The sequence below is a fragment of the Mesocricetus auratus genome, unplaced genomic scaffold (genome assembly GCF_017639785.1).
Source record: "Mesocricetus auratus isolate SY011 unplaced genomic scaffold, BCM_Maur_2.0 Super-Scaffold_100004, whole genome shotgun sequence".
Classification (NCBI taxonomy): Eukaryota; Metazoa; Chordata; class Mammalia; order Rodentia; family Cricetidae; genus Mesocricetus; species Mesocricetus auratus.
Window position 1 is genome coordinate 91,287,913 of NW_024429189.1, and position 19,123 is coordinate 91,307,035.

Sequence of the window (19,123 nt, forward strand, 5' to 3'; positions counted from 1 at the left end):
GGCTCTCCCTTCCTTTGTAAGTCTCATAAGAACATTGTCATAAAGATTTACTTGTTTTCTCCAGCAGAATCCTCATCCTCCTACCTAGTTTTAACTTTAAAATCAGTCACAGCAGCTAGAGAAGCCTGTGTAACAGTGTGTCCTGGATGGGTGGAGGACAGGTCTGTTATTCTGAGTTGACAGCTTCATATGGAATAGTTAATGCTGCCGGAGGAAAGCTTGAAACTCCTCCACAAGCCCAGGTGCTCCCATGGAAGCATATGTCCAGGGTCCTGGGTATCTGAATCTAAGGGATAAACACCAACTGAAGTGTCCGAATGAAGACCAGGACTGACAAATAAAAGACATCACTCACCAAAACTAACCAGATGCAAAGTCTATACATCTGAAAGAACTTCTAGACATTTAGAATTGGCATTCAAAACAGAAGCTGTGACACTTCGCATTAAACTTTTATGCTTTCAGTATCAAATATATTTTATGGACGTATTCATCACCCAAAACAAGAAGGCCTGTAGTGAGATATCCACCCTGCCTGCACCTGTAGCATCACAGGTGTGGATGTGATGGAGAATGAGTTAGGTCTGGGGTCTGGGCAGGTGACCCTTGGGTCACAGGAAGCAACCTGTGTGGATCCATAGAGCGGGAACCTGCAGAGACCATCTGCTTCTTGTGTAAGTGACTTCTCCCTGAATAAAATTATATTAACCTATATTTGAGCCTTGTTCCATAAATCATCATCCGTGCCTCCACAAAGGCGCATGACAGAATTAGATCTAGAAAAACAATTAGCATTATTTATTTTTAATTTATTACTTATTGTTATTTTAGCCTTGGTTTTTATTTATTTGCAATGTTTTTTTGATAATAAAAGTTTCTAGAAAAATAATAAGCTGAGGTCCTGAAAAGCAATGTGGGATGCAGAAGCTCGTATAGGAGTTGTCCTTATCCAGTGCTCCAGGAGTGACTCATCAACAAGAAATATTCTAAAACTTGGCAAACTGAGAAACGGCCATTATCTATAGGTCAAGAGTAGGGTTTCCTTTCTATGGTCAATAGCTGACTGTGGATTGAAGGGAGTCTCTTGGCTGTAATTCAGCTGGTGACTGAGCTGGACTGAAGGTGACAAATAATTGGGGCCCCAGCAGATTCATCCATTCCCTCATGACAAAATGTCTAGCATAAGTAGTAGCTTAATGAAGAAGGAACTTATCTGGGCTCTCAGTCTCATGATGGGAAAGCTTGGGGCTGTTCAGAGCAGCGGGAGAGCCATGTCCATGATGTTGGGGGTGCGGTACGACTTGCTCACGTGTTAGTACAGTGATTCTAAACCCTGTGGGTGGCAACTCCCTTGGGGGTCAAATGAACTTTTCACAGGTGTCATCTAAGACCATTGGAAAACACAGATATTTACATTATGATCATAACAGTAGCTAAATTACAGTATGAAGTAGCAACAAAAATCATTTGAGAGTTGGGGGTAACCACAACATCAAGAACTGTATTAAAGGGTCATAGCATTAGGAGGTTGAGGACCACTGCCTTGGCGGATTAGGAAATAGCTTGAATCAGAGGGGAAGTCCCCCCAGGTAGGCACCACATATGCCAGGCACGTTCCATGCACAAAAGGCTCCACAGTCTTCCAAAGCAGCGGCACTACCTGGACACTAGTGTTGAAACATAAGACACTTCACTTTTAAACCACAGTAGTGGAGATGGCCAGAGGGCTGGTCTCAGAAGGCCCACTTCCCCTCTCTACACTCTTAGCTGAGGAGTAGCTGAACTTCTCACATGACACAGCCAGTTTTGCTCAAGGCCGGATCCAAATGTAGCAGAGATCATTTCCACACTGAGTGGTTCACACTCACCAGCCAGCCCATATTCACAACAAGCTTGCCAAAAAGCCTACCACCATCTCCAATCTGCCCACATCCAGGTACCCTAACAACGGAGAAGGGAATAACTATGCATGCATCAGAGGCCAGAACTCTGAAATCTTAAGGGTTTTCCCTGGACCGGGGCTTAGGAATCCCCATTTTGAAGCTGGAAAAGAAATCATTTCCACTTTCGCCTTTTGCCAGTGCCTGAAGCAACACTTTGGATTTTGCTCAGGTGAAGGCAATGCCTGCTGTTGTAATGAGGTTAAGGGGATAGATAGCCAGTGGCTCACAGTGGCTCACACTTAGCACTTGAGGAGGAAAACTGGATCACTAACTAGAGAGGCCCACACTGATTTTCCACAGGAAATCCTACCTTTCATCTCAACCACCCCAGCCCCACCCTCCTCTTCCGACCTGCAAGAGCGGCCACAGGACAGATCTTCTAACAGCCAGACCCAGGCAGATCTCCTGATTTATTGGCCCCGAGAACAGCTGGTTTTCAGTTCATGCAAAATTCAATCACACAAAGAGAAGGTCCACATCCTAAAATCAGAATCTTTTCTCCTTAGAAGCATCAGATGGCTTTGCAAGGTCTCCATAACATACAGAGCACAAGACTAGAAGGCGAAAGAAATATGAGACCAATTACCTTGTGAGGTCTGTAGTGAGGTACTCAACTTAGTATAAGCCTTGGAGACTGGACATTAAAAAATCTCTCTGTGAGCTAATGAGATGGCTCAGCAGGTAGCAAAGCTCTTGCCACCAAGCCTGACAACTTCACTTTGGTTCCTGAAAGCCACACATAGTACAGAGAGAGAGAGAAAGGGAGAGAAGGAGAGAGAGAGAGAGAGAGAGAGAGAGACAGAGACAGAGACAGAGACAGAGACAGAGACAGAGACAGAGAGAAAACTGAATGCCTCAAGCTGTCTTCTGACTTTTGCACTTATGCTGGAACACACACACACACAGGTAATAATAATAATAATAATAATAATAATAATAATAATAATAAGTGCAATAAATCTCCATTAAGACTCTATCCTTGCTCATTGGCTAGATTCTGCCACGAAGTGTGTTCAGTAGCTACGACTTTTATTTGCTGAGGTGAAGAAAGAGTTAAAATACCACCTTCCATGGGTGCCTGACTTAGCAAAGGAAAGGTGAACACTATGGGGGAGCACTGTAAGATGATCTCCTTCCTTAAGCTCCTTCCAGGGCTCCTTTGGACCACAGAGGACTGGGAGCATACAATCCTCCAATTCCGAGGCCTTTGCTGCTGTCCCAGGGGCATCTCCAAAACAGTCCCACTTCTTACTGCCCACGGCTGAGAAACCTTAGAGTTCCTTTCTCCCCTGGGTTGTAAGTTTTTACATTGTAAGCATGAAACTTGAAGGGAATGAGAATTTGTAGCCGTCCCTTGCGAGTGCCCTCTTTTGGCTTATTTCTCAGAAATATGAATGCTGTATTTCACTGCTATTGGTGCTGTCCTGAAGGGAGACTCACTGGAGGAGAAAGGGGCTGTCTGAAAGGGAAGCTTCTTCTCTGCTTCAGCTTGGAGTGTGATGTAACTCACTGTTCCTGACGATGACGGAGAAATGGCTGTTAAGGTTTGCAGTGAATTCCAGTGTGCACGGTGATGATGCTGTGGGTGTTTCCTTATATTCTTGCCCTTTTCCTTTCTTGAAATAGGACAAGGTACCTGCTGGGTGTTATCAATTATAGCACATGCATGCTGTACTAAGGAGGGAGGGAGTAGCCAAGTTTGTATTAGTTTCTTTGGGTAAAAAGAAATGTGGGAAGATGTCAGAGACCTGAGTGAAGTCTTAAAGAATGGTACTGAGACAAGACATTGAAGGGAAGAACAGAAAGCAGGAGACTGAACTGTTCAGGTTAGTTGTAACAATTCCCTAAATGTAAAGGCTAAAGGTAACACGGCCGGCCTTACTGTGCTTGGCAAAGAGATAGGCACAGTGGGGCTTGTACATAGTGGTAGTCCACATCTCCTTTACTTGACCTGTCCAAAAGGTCCCACCACAAAGTCACAAACTTTAGAAGCAATTCATGTTCTTTTCTTTTCTTTTTAGAGATAGACATTCCACATCTGGGCATTTATGGATACGAAGTGAAACAACTTCTTAATAGTTTTGCTCATAAGAGCCATAAACTATAAAAACATCAGTGACTGACTGCACAACTAACTATGGCGTAACTATTCAACAGAATACTCTTTGGCAGTAAAATGAGATGAGCTACTGAATGAGCAACTTGAACGCGCCTTGCCAGAGTGATGCTAAGCAAAAGAAACCAGGCATCGAGGAACAGATACGGAATGGCTCCCTTTATGTAAAATCCAGTGCATGAAAAATATCGTGCAGTAAAGCAGATCAGTTCCCCTGGGAGAATGAAGGACGAGAAGGACAGTACAGGGGAACCTTTACCGAGAAGTACATCCCTTGATTCTGGTGACAGCTTTCAGCTGTGTGCATCTGTCATGTCTAACAAATTTCATTCTTCAAATATGTGAAACTCATCATATGCTTGTTTTGCCTCAATAAAGCTATTAATTTTAATATCAGACTGGCACATGGGCATACTGAAACTCAGGAAAGAGATTTTTGTCTTAGACAGGGAAGCTGGTGTCTTAAATAACCTCAAAAATCATAAATAGCAATGAGTATAAGTGACAATGGAAAAGGAGACTGTCATGGGAAGACAGTCATAAATGGAGGCAAAGAGAGACCTCAGGAAGACGGGAGGCCAAACACTGCTCGGAGTAGCGAAGTCTGTGTCTCAGAGTCATCCATCTTTATATGTTGTCACTCTTTGGGGTTCGGTCAACCCATGGTATAGCCTTGAATTAGGTTCTCCAAGTTAGGAATGCAGGATTCCTGTGTCTTGTCTGCCTCTATGCTGAACAGACTAATCTGCCAGAACAGGATGTTAGCTGGTTATAGCTGAAACATACTCCACTGAAAGGTAAAACCAAGAAGGAAATGCTTACTTTTGGGGGGGAAGGCAGAGATTTATTGATTCAATCCCATCTCCTCTTTTTTACAAGACTCTGTTGCCTTGTGCCCACAGGAGGTGCTCTTTGAGCGCACCCCAACTACTATGCCAATGATGGGCACAGTCGTCCTCCTAGAAGCTTGCACCAGGCATACCAAGTACCAACTTACATTTGCTCCAAGCAAGGGTCAAGTACGCATCCATTGATCTGGTGTTCCCAACCTGCACCGCTAGTGTTGACCTCTCTTCATCACAAAGAGTAATTAACTTGGGGTAAACAAACAAAGAAATAAGGCTAGCATTAGTCAGGTCTCATGTCACAATTTTCTTCAGTTTAAGAAAAATGAATTAATAATTTAAAGTAAGTACTCTCTAGAGTTTATAGTCCAATGGTAATGCACCCAGGAACAGAAAAACAAAACCTCAGTAAGTGTTGTGGTGTAAATGAGAATGACCTCCAGAGGCTCATATGTTTGAATACTTGGTCCCCCTTGGTGGAGCAACTTGAAAGGTTCAGAGGTGTAGCCTTATTAGAGGAAATGTGTCACTTGAGGTGGGCTTTGAGGTTTCAAAAGATGATGCCACGCCCAGTTAGCTCTCTTTACCTCCCGGTTGCATCTCAGATGTAGGCTCTCAGCTACCTGCTCAAGCTCCACCTTGCCTGCCAGCTGCCAGGCTCCCATCATGGTGCTCACCACTATAAGTTGCCTTGGTCTATGTGTCTTAAAGCAACAGGAAAGGAACTAAGACAGCAAAGTACTTTATAGGATGACAGCAGCACAGGAGCATTGAACCAGCATGAGAACTTGCTTCAGACAGTGTGTCAGAGGTTGATCTCACTGTGAACAGAACCGTAAGTAGAGAAAGGCCACCATGCTGCTCCTATGGGAAACAGAGTTCCAGATAGTCAACCAGATGAGACAGTGGGGATGTATACAGAGGAAGCGAGCCCATGAGCTAGAGGAGTGGAGAGAGGAGGAGAATTGAAGAGGCTGAGATGGAGGCAAAGGTCAATGGCCACAACATCCCACTTAGATGTTCTCTAAAGGCCAATTGATGGTTTGAATGGGGAGGTTTATAGTTATAGTTCAGAAAATGACTTTGAACTTTGGACCTCTGTGTGGGCATAAAGCTGGGGATGGGGAAACCAGGCTGGGAGTGGGCAGCCTAGAATAATGGAACAGAGGAGGGGGATAGACAGGGCAAGAGAGTGCTTCCCTGAGGAGCCGTCTCACTGATGGACTGCCTGTGGGCATGAGGAAAAGGGAGACCCCAGTAACTCCAACCTGAGGTTTCTGCTTGTTCAATCACAGCGTGGGAATGCTTCACACTTAGCTGGGGGAATTTCACAGGAGAGGAACAGATGGGGGCATGGGATGCCTAGGATTTTGGCTTTTGATGAGCTCTTTGAACATGAGGCTTGAAGTACCTCTAGCTGCTTTTCCTTTTTGTATCAAGGGTCAGAGGAAGAAGCAAAAAACCAAGGTTTGCTGCCTGCATTGACATCTAGGCGGTGAGGCTCAGGGGTCCACACCTGAAATGCCAGGAGTGGGACCAGGAGGCCAAGCAGAGCAGCTGCCATGGAAAAGCTGCCATGGCCAGGGCAGGGCCAGGAGGGTCATAGGGATGTGCACAGCGTGGAGGGGGAGGGGTGGTAAGTCTGTGTACCAAAAGGAGACAGAAATAGAGAAGCCATTTAAAAACAAGCCGACATCCCCCAAAACAAGGTTCTCTCTTCCCCTGCCCTCCCTCCCCCTCCCTTCCTCTCTCTCTCTCTCTCTCTCTCTCTCTCTCTCTCTCTCTCTCTCTCTCTCTCTCTCTCTCTGTGTTGAGGAGACAAAAAGCAGACATTAATCCTTGGCTACCAAAACATGTCTATAGACCATCAGTGATGGCATTAATATGAAAATCTTAGTAACTATAGATGTGTGGGAGAGCCACCGGGGCTGGTTAAAGCTGGCCTCTGATTTGGGAGGTGAGCTGTGATGGGAGTTCAGAGTCTGTATTTCTCCCTGGTGACACTGCCCTTGTCCTTTGAGGTGAGCCTGGCTGTAGGACACATGGTCATGTCAGAGCAAGTTACACTGTGTGTTTCTAAGCCAGTCTCACAACTCAAGGAATATGATTAGGTATTCTTGGGAAATTAATGTCATTCTAGGGACAAGGACCTTTGGAGCTAAGAGAGAGGAAGATTGGGTCTATGTGTAGGGGATGGAGAGTTAGTGCAGCAGGTAAAAGAACTGGTTGTTCTTGCAGAGAGGACTAAGTTTGATTCCCAGTACTCACATGACAACTCACAAGCATCTGTGACTCCAGTCTGAGGGGATCTGATGCTCTCTTCTGACATATGAGGGTACCAGGCTGGTACTTGGTACACAGAAATACATTCTGGACGCAGCTGGAAGGCTTCTGAGAGAGCAAAACCCATTTTAAATGGGAGGCCTAGTGAGAAATATCTCCATGCTGCTGTGTTGTGTTTTGTAATCTGTTTCAAAGAAAATCAGGGGACTGTTTAGTCTTTCCAGCTGCTGTGAGCAGCTTCTTTAACTACTTTCTTGTCTTCTGAGCTACAGCCCATTGTTTAGATGAAACAATACAAACCAAGCCTAACTGCAGTCTGCAACTCATAAACTAAAAGTAAACAAACTTGATTATGCTAATGACATGAGCGGCAGGTATCAACACCCGAACTTCATGGTGCATTTAAACAGAGCTGTGCTGCATGGTTTCACACCTAGCCCTTAAGCTTTCCATGCTACAATTCCCTGCTCTTCCACGTGCGTGTTAGGCACGATGGCTTCTTCATTTTTAATAAGGGACATACTGGTTTGTTTTGCAAAAGGCTCCTGAAGGTAAATTTTAATTGATTGTTCTTAAAGACCTAGGTCTCTCTCTCTCTCTCTCTCTCTCTCTCTCTCTCTCTCTCTCTCACACACACACACACACACACACACACACACACGCACAAACCCAAAACCCACAATTACACTAAGAATTGAAAAAGACTCCTGCACAGAGGGGTCTTCCTCCTGGACCCCAAATTAGGCACAAACAACATCCAAACACCAGTCTGTACAGAGAGATCCTTTATTAAGTGGGAAAGAAAAGTTAAAGTGGCTGATTTCTGACTTGAGCAGAAAAACAGCAACAAATGACCTTGCAGGTATAATTTTTAAGAAGGGGAAAAGGGAAGATCTGTGTTAGAAGGGGGTAGGATGTGGTAGTCAAGGAGATAGGGGATGAGGGAGAAGGGGAAGGGGACAAGGGAGAGGTAGAGGGTGTATTTGCACCAGAAGACAAAGGACTGCCTCTGGATAGAGGGGAGACAGACACGGCACACTGACAAATGGTGGTTTATAAAGGTAAAGGGAGAAATCCTGTGTTAGGATGGGGTGTTTAATTTTGATTGGGCATGTTTAATTAGGGCGGCTAAAGGGGAGTTTTTGATTTCTGGACTTCAACACTCTGGTAGCTGGACCTGGGTAATCAGCCTCAGGAGGAGGAAGCAGCCAAATGAGGGAATAGCCCTTGGTGGCAGCTGTGGGGACATAATCTAATGGATTTTAGCAAGGCAGGGGGAATGGGGAAATTGGGAAAGGCATGCGAGAGCCACTTGCTCGAGTGGGCTGGTGTCCCTTCAGGAATTCTTCTTCTAACCTTAGGAGACATTTAAAAGCCTCCTCAGAGATTAGCTCAGTGGGTGAAATCACTGCTTGCTCATGCAAATAGGACTAGATCCAATTCCCAGCACCCACATGGCAGCTCACAACCATCTGTAATTCCAATCCCCCAGGATCTGATGCCCTCTTATGACCTCTGAGGGTACCAGGCAGGTACATGGCACACAGAAATACATGCAGGCATAACCCCCCCCACACACACAAAATAAAAAAAATAAGGGACTAGAAAAAACTGTTTTTAAAAGCATTCTCACATCTATAGCATCCTTCAACCTTCTTCCAAAAAGCAGTTTGCTCACCCTCAGAGGCACTGTTCAATGAACCCTGAGCTTCGCAGGTTTGGGGGGCCCATCTCTGGCCAGGAGCACATACTGGGAGAATAAGCAGCCAGTATTCATGGGGGTGGCACATAGGCATCATCTGGTTCATGCCCATGAAGAGAAGGGGAGATATTGAAAGTGAAGGGTGGACGTTGACCAGTTCCTGTGGCAAGCTTGCTTCCGCAGGACTCTATAGGGCAGTGGTTCTCAACCTTCCTAATACTGGAACCTTTTAATGCAGCTCCTCATGTTGTGGTGACTGTTTTAATTTAAAAAGCTACACGTGAGAGAATGACACCATGCCACAGAGCCTGGGTGGAGGTTTTTTATTTTAATTAGGGGAATGGTATTGTAAAAGGGGGGAAGGAAGGGGGAGACCTGTCTCTGGGGACAGGAGCAGTGGGAGAAAGGAGAGAGAGAGAGAGGGAGAGAGAGAGAAACAGGGAGGTAGAGAAGGAAAGGGAGGAGATGGGAGGTGGGCAGAGCCCTTCTAAAAGGGAACACAGTAAATATGCTCAGGTGGTACTCTTAGTGACTGTAGCTGAGGGCGTGTCCTGTCAGAACTCCATGGGCATGCCAGTACAAATGCCTAACCACTAACAGTGACCTTCAACAATAAAATCATTTTCATTGCTACTTCATAACTGTAATGTTGTCACTGTTTTGAATCATAATGTAAATGTCTGTGTTTTGGTGGTCTTTGGTGATGCCTGTGGAAAGGTCAAATGACCCCCCCCCAGTGGGTCTCAATGCACAGGTTGGGAACAGTTGCTCTATGGGGTCTCCAGACTCACACTTCATTCTGAGATGTCTTGATCATTGATGGCAAAGGAGGGAGACTGAGATGAGAGTATCAGGATATGTTGTTTCAGTCAAATAATTAAACACTGACTTTTGATACTCAAAATAAAAAATCAGTTATTAATCTAAGGTACACGCCATCTAGCCAAGCAGAAAAGGAGATTTATAGCTACATTATTGGTTCTGGGTCTTTACCTTCAGGTTTTGAGGCATGGACTAAATGTTCGCGTTTCAGACTGTGGTAAAAATTAAGACTGAATGCCACTAAAAGGTCCTAAGCATTACATAAACCAGTGCAGGAGAACCCATGCTCACATCCCAGTATCCTCCTAAGTGACCTCAAGCTGTTCCCAACCAAATGCTCTGCAGACATCCTGAACAGATTAGTGACAACATTTGATAGTGGGCACAGGTAATTTTCTACTTACTATTTCCCTAATTTGATTATTGTTTTCCCTTAGTTTAGCCTACCTGCTGTAATTGTGGTTATCCTGTCAACAGGAATTATTTCACACTGTGTAAAAAATGCAGTAGGGGCAGCATATGGTGCTATGGAAATCACAGAATGAGGCAGATCAACTCAGGTGGAGTCTAGAGTCTAACAGGTTGACACTGCGGATGCCACTGAGTCAGAAACCCCAATTAAGCAAATTGCCCAACAATTATCATTTGTTTGTAAACTAATAAGTTTTTCTGTTTTCTATAAATATCCATATACATACTCACTTCTATATTTTGGTAAAAGTAATAGCTCCCCATGGAAAAGTTGCAAGTGATATGGAGTTCAAAAAAGAAAGTAAACAAAGGACACAAGAGCCCCTCAGCTAGAAATAACCCTTCCCCTACAGACATGGGTCTGAGGCTAGCATCTCAACTGTGATCCATCTACCAGGGGTCACATTCTTAAAAGGAAAATGATGCTCTCTCCCTGTAGAAGACATCAACTGCCAGTAGCTCCTCAGCTAGGGATGGGGGACTCATGAGAGCCTGCCCACTCCATGCTAGCATATGGACTGACATAATTATGGGCAGGCAACCACAGCTGCTGTGAGGTGTGAGTACTGTCAGGTATGGCTCTGTCAGGCCCAGAAGACAATGTTTTGCTCTGGTCCTCCCCAAGGTCTAGCTCTTACAACATCTCTCCCCACTTTGGTGATAGTCTCTAAGCCTTGGATTTTATTCAGTTGTAAAGGAAAATGACATTATAAAATTTATAAGTAAATAGAATGAAAATGACAAAAAATTATACTGAGTTGAGGTACCCAGACCCATCAAGACAAGGGTCCCATGTTTTCCCTCCTGTGTAGATCCTTGTATTGGATCTTTAGATTTGAGTGTTTAACCTGGAGCATCTGTGGAATGTAGGAAGCTAGGAAGGGACTATTGGTGGGGAGGGGAAGATAGATCTTAAGGAGATGGTATAGTAGAACACAGTAATATGAAGGGGAAAGGGAGAATAATGGGGAAGGAAGTTTAAATGGGGAGAGAGGTGAAGAGGTAGTACAGGGAAGGGGTGAGAGGGTAGTTCAGAGGACGATGAGAAAGATAAGTAACAGTAAGGATGTTTTTAAAAGTTATATGGAAACCCACTTAGTATACTTCTTATGTATATTATATATCTATAAAATAGTTTAACTGGGTTCTGGAGAGATGGCTCAATAGTAGCACTGACTGCTCTTCTAGAGGACCTGGATTCAATTCCAAGTACTCAGGGTGATGGGGTTGTCCTCCTGTATATATGTTTCTCTTATTGATTGATGACTAAAACACTATTGGCCAATAGGGCAGGAAGACAGGCGGGACTAAGAGGAGGAGAATTCTGGGAAAGGTAGGCAGACAGAGCCCACCAGAATCACGATGCTGCTGAAAGAGTAACAGTATGCAGGGGCATTACCGGGTAAGCCACAACCTCATGGCAACACATAGATTGATAGATATGGGTTAATAATTAAGACAGAGATAGCCAATAAGAAGCACTAGCCACTGGCCAACAGTTTCATAGTTAATATATGTCTCTACGTGTTTACTTGTGGCTCAAGGGCAGAGAGACCTGCCGGGCCAAGAATCTGCCGTAATACTCAGGGCATATGATTTCCTCTTTTGGCCTCTGTAAGCACCAGAGATGCATGTGGCACAAAGACTTACATAAGCAAAATACCCATGCACATTAAAAACACATTTAATTTCTTAAAACAGAGTTTAATTGGAGTTATTCTACAAAAGGACATAATGCTCCCCCTGGAAGCCAGACGCAGAAGGTACGGAATATATTCTCTCCAGTTTTGTTCAGAGATTTCCCAGAGATCCCAAACAATAAAGGATTTTGCCATTGTTTTTGTATGTCTACTGGAACCTGCTGATAAGTCTCTATTCCTGAAGATACCACATACTTTGGACACAAGACTTGAAGAAACCAAGCTAGTTCCACCTTTGAAGTTTCTCCCATGCTGGCTCACTTTCATAGTTCTGGACAAGGCATTTGCAGGGACAGGAGGTCATCATCAATCTTATCCAGCTATGAATCTTGTGAACTATAATAGTGTTGAATGTGGCAAGATATGCCCATGGTGCAACAGTGGCATAAACTTTCTGATTGGACGTAAACATTGTGGGGCAACCAAATCACTTTCTGATTGGACGTAAACATTGTGGGGTAACAAATTACTTTCTGATTGGACGTAAACATTGTGGGGTAACAAATCACTTTCTGATTGGACGTAAACATTGTGGGGCAACCAATCACTTTCTGATTGGATGTAAACATTGTGGGGCAACCAACCACTTTCTCATTGGATATAAACATTGTGGGGCAACCAATCACTTCCTATTGGACTTAAGGCCATCTTTCCATGATGAAACATGTGCCTGGTTCTGTAAATCTGGCCAAGAACATGTGGATGAGGAACTCCAGCTTCAGGGGGCGAACCTACTACTATTGTTTTGCTAATGGACATAATATCAAACTGCCCTCTAACATCATATCTTTCTATCCATAGCTTAGCGCAGCTCTCAGACCTCATCCGGAAGTTTCTTCAGGCAGTGAATGGTGGTTAATGAAAACACAAAACTGATCATATGAGGAGAATACATGTCTACGGAGCACTCAGTTACAAATGGGACATCCATACCCAATGTATCTCTAAAGTTCGAGAAGTATTTAAAAAAAATCTCCCAGCTGCCAGGCATAGTGACTCACTCCAATAATCCCACTATTTTCATACAGAAGGAGAAAAAGGTAGAAGGAATTTGAGTCCAAGACTGGGCTAGACTATATAGAGAGCTCTGTCTATTGGCCCACACCTGTAATCCTGTCATTCCAGAGGCTAAAATGGGAAGATCACTAGTTTTGGACAAGCCTGGATACAAAGAAAGTTTCAGGGCAGCCTGACCTACATAATTGTAGAGAAAGACCTGTCTCAGAGAACAAAAACAAAAAAGAAAAAACAAGAAAGAGAGGTGGGGAGAAAGAAGAGGGAGGAGGGAAGGGAGGGAGGGAAGAAGAAGGAAGGAGAAAGAAAAAAGAAGCAGAAGCTATTTTGGCCTTTGACAGTTTTCTATATCTTTGCTATAAGATACAAGTAAACCCACATCCCATCTGTGTTATTTGTTCTGTGTCACCCAGTCCAGTCCTAACATTTGTGAGGTCTGCAGGATGAAAAGGCACTTTCTCTAAGCCTAACGTTTAAATGTTATGAATGCAAATTATTAAGTAAAATTATACTTTTTTCTTCCACCCTAACAAATACACCTCCATAAAGTAGAAGTGAAAAGTAAGCCTCCAACTCACAGAGATCTGCCTGCCTCTGCCTCTGAGTGCTGGAATTAAAGGTGTGTGCCACCACTACCTGGTCAGAAGACACTCTTGTTTTTTTTCTTACCCTTACAATTTGTTCAGAACCCATAAGGTTTTCTATTCTTTTTTATCTTGAATTGCTTTGACTTGAAGATAACTTTGTACTTGTTTCTTTGGGTATAGTATTATGTGATATACGTGTGTGTATGTGTGTGTGTGTGTGTGTGTACATATAGGATTCACTGTCACGTTCTTAAGCTTTTCCTGTGTTGTTGAACATTTTTAAGACTCCATTTGTTTTACATCACATATGAGAAACCTCTTCAAAGCATATCAATTTAGAACATCAACACTAGAAGATGCTTAAACCTCATCTTTGTCTTCTTTAAGTGGTCTTGGATAATTACGAAACTCCTTTATTCCCCTTTTTCTCATTCCTGGGGCTCTTACAAAGAACCAACCCAATTCTGAAGCTATGCTACTTCCTTTTCTTGTCATTGTAACAGAATACCGGATGGGAACAACTTAAAGAGGTTTTATTCCGGTTCATAGTTGATGTGTCAGATGGCTGATTCCATCACAGTGGCCACCAAGAAGCAGAGATCAGAAGAAGAGGCCCTAGCCCAGTGATCAACCTCCACCATCCAGGCCACCTACCCTAAAGATTCCACAGCCTTCCAAAAGACCATGAGGTCAAACACAAGAGCCTATCTATGACATTTAACACTCAAACCATGACAGCTGCCTCATATGATGCTTGGCCTACATGAAACATTATATAGGTATTGTTTGTAAACATGGATGCAGCTGTAATCAACATAACACAGAGACACACACACTATATATCATGTATTCATGCCTTTGCTTTTGAATTTATCATTTTATTACTCACTTTTGTAAATAAAAATTCTAATTGAGATTTTAGCTGCAGCTGTTGGCTGTCTCTCTGAGATGTTAGCTTACTGTTTTTCTTTCTTTCTTCCTTCCTTCCTTCCTTTCTTTCTCTTTGTGGCTTTTTCTTGGGAATATTTCTTTCTCTCTCATTTCTTCTCTACACCCTGCTAGCTCAGTTTTCATCTCTTTAGTTGTATTTTCTTTGCTGTTCCTATTTGTTTTATCTCTTGAGAATTTTCCATTTTATCTCTTGAGAATGTCATGTTTCATTTTCCTGATGCTTGGGGACTATTGTATGAATATTTCCTCTTGTCTGTGTTAACGAATCAACTGATACTGAAATGTTTAAAAATAATGGGGACTAAGCAAGAAGGTGATTAGTTTGCTCAATGCACCAACAAGCACACTGACAATATAATTTGGAAACATGTAGAATCTCACCTGCTACCTTACACTCTGCATGAGGTAGCCATGTCTTTTAGCTATCAACCAGGGGCTCATAGCTAGCTGAACAATAAATCAGTTAAGGCAAGAGCACCCATCCTCAGAGCACTGAGGTGCTGTTGGTCCAAATTTAATCACATGCATTCCCCCTGAAGCCATCCACCAGTCTACCAAGATAAACAGTTACTCTGATTGGCCAAATCAGGGTCCTATACTTCTGTTGTGAAAGGTAGGAGAATTACACCAGAGCCCAAAATAGTGACAGTTGGTTACTCCCTGGTAAGAAAAGGAACCACTGTCACTACTAGATGCTGGCCATATGTCTTTACTTATGTTCCTTCCCTGAGTCTCCTCCCTGAGAACCAGTGCATGATGTCTATACTGGTTGTTTACAGTTTAGAACAATCTTAGGATGAAGCCATCTCAACAAACACTGGTCAGAAACAGTGATCTGACCAGGTCCATGTTTTAAGTAAACTTTGCTGTTTATTTTTTCCCTATGTCCTCCATACTTCTTTAGGTGTAAATTGATCCATGCTTTCAGCAATGCTACCTTCTGAGAAATCAAGACATCAATGAGGTTCACAGTGAAGCAACTTAAGTCGCCAGACTCTTCATGCACTGGGAGTATCTCTAACCATTTCCTTTACATATCTGAATGGCTTTTCCTTTGCAAGTACCTATTATCTTAAGAGGAATGCATCAGCATAGGTGCATTTCCCCCAATTCTTATGTTCCATCTAGGCTGAGATTGGGACACAGAGAGAGAGAGAGAGAGAGAGAGAGAGAGAGAGAGAGAGAGAGAGAGAGAGAGAGAGAGAGACAGAGAGACAGAGAGTCAGAGAGACAGAGAGACAGAGAGAGAGAGACGGGGGTCATTCTCATGGTCTAAAGCATTCATTAGTTTTAGAACAAGCATTGCGTTGTTGTGAATTTTCTACACTAGACCACGTATTGATTATCTTCTTCTATGTAACATGTGCCCCTCAAGCTCAGAGGCTTGAGGCTTGAAACAAGCAGGAATTTGGGAATGTCTAAAGTTCTGTCACATTTTATTTTATAGTACATAAAAATATATGTGGATTGTGCAATGATTTAAAGACAATGTCTTAATTCTATCCCAATGCTTTGGGCAGGAGACATTTGATCTTACCACATTGGTACCTGGCTTTCCCTAGCTAATGAGATAAGAACACTAGCTGGAAACACTCTGCTCAGAAATCATAATCTTGATACTTGCCAGCTCTGTTCCAAGTAGGCTGGGATGCTAACAAGGACACAAACATTCAGACATCCTAAAAAACGGCTTGAGAAGGGGCTACACAGATGGCTTGGTGTTTAAGAATGCTTTACTCTTGCACAGGACCTGAGTTCAGTTATGAGCACCCATATGACAGTTAACAGCTGTCTGTAACTTCAGTTTGGAGCCTCTGAAGGCCTCTTTTGGCCTTCTTGGGCATCAGGCATGCATGTAGTACACAGACATAGATATACATGCAGGCAAAACACTCACACACATAAAAAGTAAATTAATTAAATTTAAAGAATGCTGGCTACCAGTAGCAGATAGTATTCATGATTTAAAGTCAAAAAAGGTAATCTGATGACTCATTGGCACTTTTCACTCCAGCTCCAGGGAACTCAGGTCTTTTGGCCTCTTTGTGTATCTGAATACTTCTGGCATATGCTCACACAAACACATATTTAAAATTTAGAAAAGGGCAGGCAGTATCATCCAAATTTGTTGGTAAATATAGTGTATATCTTCTAGATGATTAGAACTAATTTAACGTAAAATCTGCACCAGTGCCTGGGAACTGCTGTTTGTAAAAACAGGTTCCTAGCACAGCCTCAGAATATCTTAGTTTGGTGTCAACATTCACTGTTTCCCCACAGCAGAAGAGTGAAGCCTCCTGGGAGCCACTTACCTCCTCTTCTTACTCCTCCTAATGAGTTAAGACCCTCTTCTCCCCAAGGCTCCATGCGAAGGGATTCTTCCCAGCTAAGGTGCAATGTGTTCCCTTTCAGGAACGAGGGTCTAGACACTGACAGGGATTGGAATATATTACCCCTAAACAAATTTATTTTTTCAACTATTTTTTAATTTAAATTAGAAACATGCATGCTTCAAATGTCAATCCCGGCTCCCACCCCTTGTCCCTCCACCAGCCCCATTCCCACCCTCCCACCCCTAGCCCAAACCCCACATCATTGCCCAGGGAGGGTGAGGCCCTCCTTGGGAGGATCTCCAGAGTCTGTCATTTCATCCAGGGCAGGATCTAGGCCCTTTCCCATGTGTCCAGGCTGAGAGAGCATCCCTCCATGTGGAATGGGCTCCCAAAGTTCATTTGTATGCCATGGTGAACACTAATCTACTACCCAAAGCCCCAGAGATTTCTGAGACCTCCTCACTGACACCACATTCATGGAGTCTAGATCAGTCCCCTGTTGGTCTCTTAGCCATAAGTCTGGGGTTCAAGAGCTCCCCCTTGTCCAGTCAGCTGTCTTTGTGGGTTTCACCAGCATGTTCTTGACCCCTTTGCTCATCACTCCTCCATTTCTGTCCCTGGGTTCCAGGGGGTCAGTTTAGTGTTTAGCTGTGAGTATCTGTCTCTGCTTCCATCAATCACTGGATGAAAGTTCTAGGATGTCATATAAGGTAGTTATCAACCTTATCATCAGGTAGGGGCTATTAATGTAGTCTCTCTGCTATTACTTAGTTTTCTAGTTGGTGTTACCCTTGTAGATCTCTGGAGATCACTAGTGTCAGCTGGCTCCTCAAAGCTATAATGACTCCAACTATTATGGTATCTCTCACCCTGATCTCCTCTATTCTTACCCCAACTCAACATTCCTGCTCCCCATGTCTTCTTCTACCCTCCTCTTATCTCCCTCTCTTTTCCCTGGTTCCCTCTCCCCTCCCCCCCATGCTCCCAATCTGCACAGGAGATCTTGCCTCTTTCCACTTCTCTGGGGTATAATACAGATCTCTTGCAAACCTCCCTGTTTCCCAGACTTACTGGCCCTGGGACTGTAGGCTGACACTGGAAATCAGTACAGAGATTCCTCAGGAAAATGGGAATCAGTCTACCACAAGACCCAGCAATTCCACTCTTAGGCATATACCCAAAAGATGAACATTCATACAACAAGGATGTCTGTTCCACTATGCTCATAGCAGCATTATTTGTAATAGTTAGATCCTGGAAGCAACCTAGATGTCCCACAACTGAAGAGTGGATAGAGAAAATGTGGTACATTTACACAATGGAGTACTACTCAGCGGGGAAAAAAACAGTGGAATCTTGAAATTTGCAGGCAAATGGATGGCACTAGAAGAAACCATCCTGAGTGAGGTAACACAGTCACAAAAAGACAAACATGGTATGTACTCACTCATATATGGATTTTAGACAAAACATATTTATTTATGTGTTTCCAGTTGGCTATTGTAACTGCCAAGATCAGCAGATGCAGGAAGAACTCTGAAGAGCTGTCCTTTAGTAAGAGGAAATAGGAAAATTTCCAGTGCAGTGACAGGATCTTTGCTGATGACACCCTCCCAGTGTAGCAAAGATTTTGTTCCCACAGGAAGAAGAGATTGAGTGGAGATTTGACACCTGGCCATATTAGGATATGACCACAGGTAGCCATCACCTGGGAACTGACCTCCATCACATGATAACACTTGAGGCTGTCCCTTTCCTTTCCCCCACTTCTCATAGCCTATGTCCTAGCCCCAGCAGCTCCAACCCCTGTCCCTTTGTTTATCCCTCTCTAATGACCAGCTACCCTGTTCCCCGTGGGTCTCATACTTCTTCTGTGGCTCCCAAACACAGGCATGTTGACAACTGTATGTTTTTCCTGTTTATCTATGTATTGTCAGTTCAATTCACAGACTAAATTTATTGACATTTCAGAAGGGAAAGAGTAAATATAAGACTCCCCGCATCAGTGGCCACCAGACAACTGCTTTTGCCCTTGTATGTGGCCTCTGTCTACCAACCTCAGGCACAAGTTGTGAGATTGCCTCTTCCAGCATCTCCCCCTGTCTTTTGGCACCCAACTTCATGCTCCTAGGTGCCTCCTCTGTATGCTTTCCTGGCATTATCTTGTTTGTAACCATTTCCTGGGGGTTTTCCCCAGCAGATCATACCGATCTCACTTAGAGCCATTATATTTTATTAGTGCCTACTTCAGTCACGTCTTCAGCACCCCAAAAGAACACATTTTAAAAGTGAATTTTATGCATGTAACCCCATCTGGTAGGACCTGCCACATCACTGCTTCCAAGTCTAACTGGCT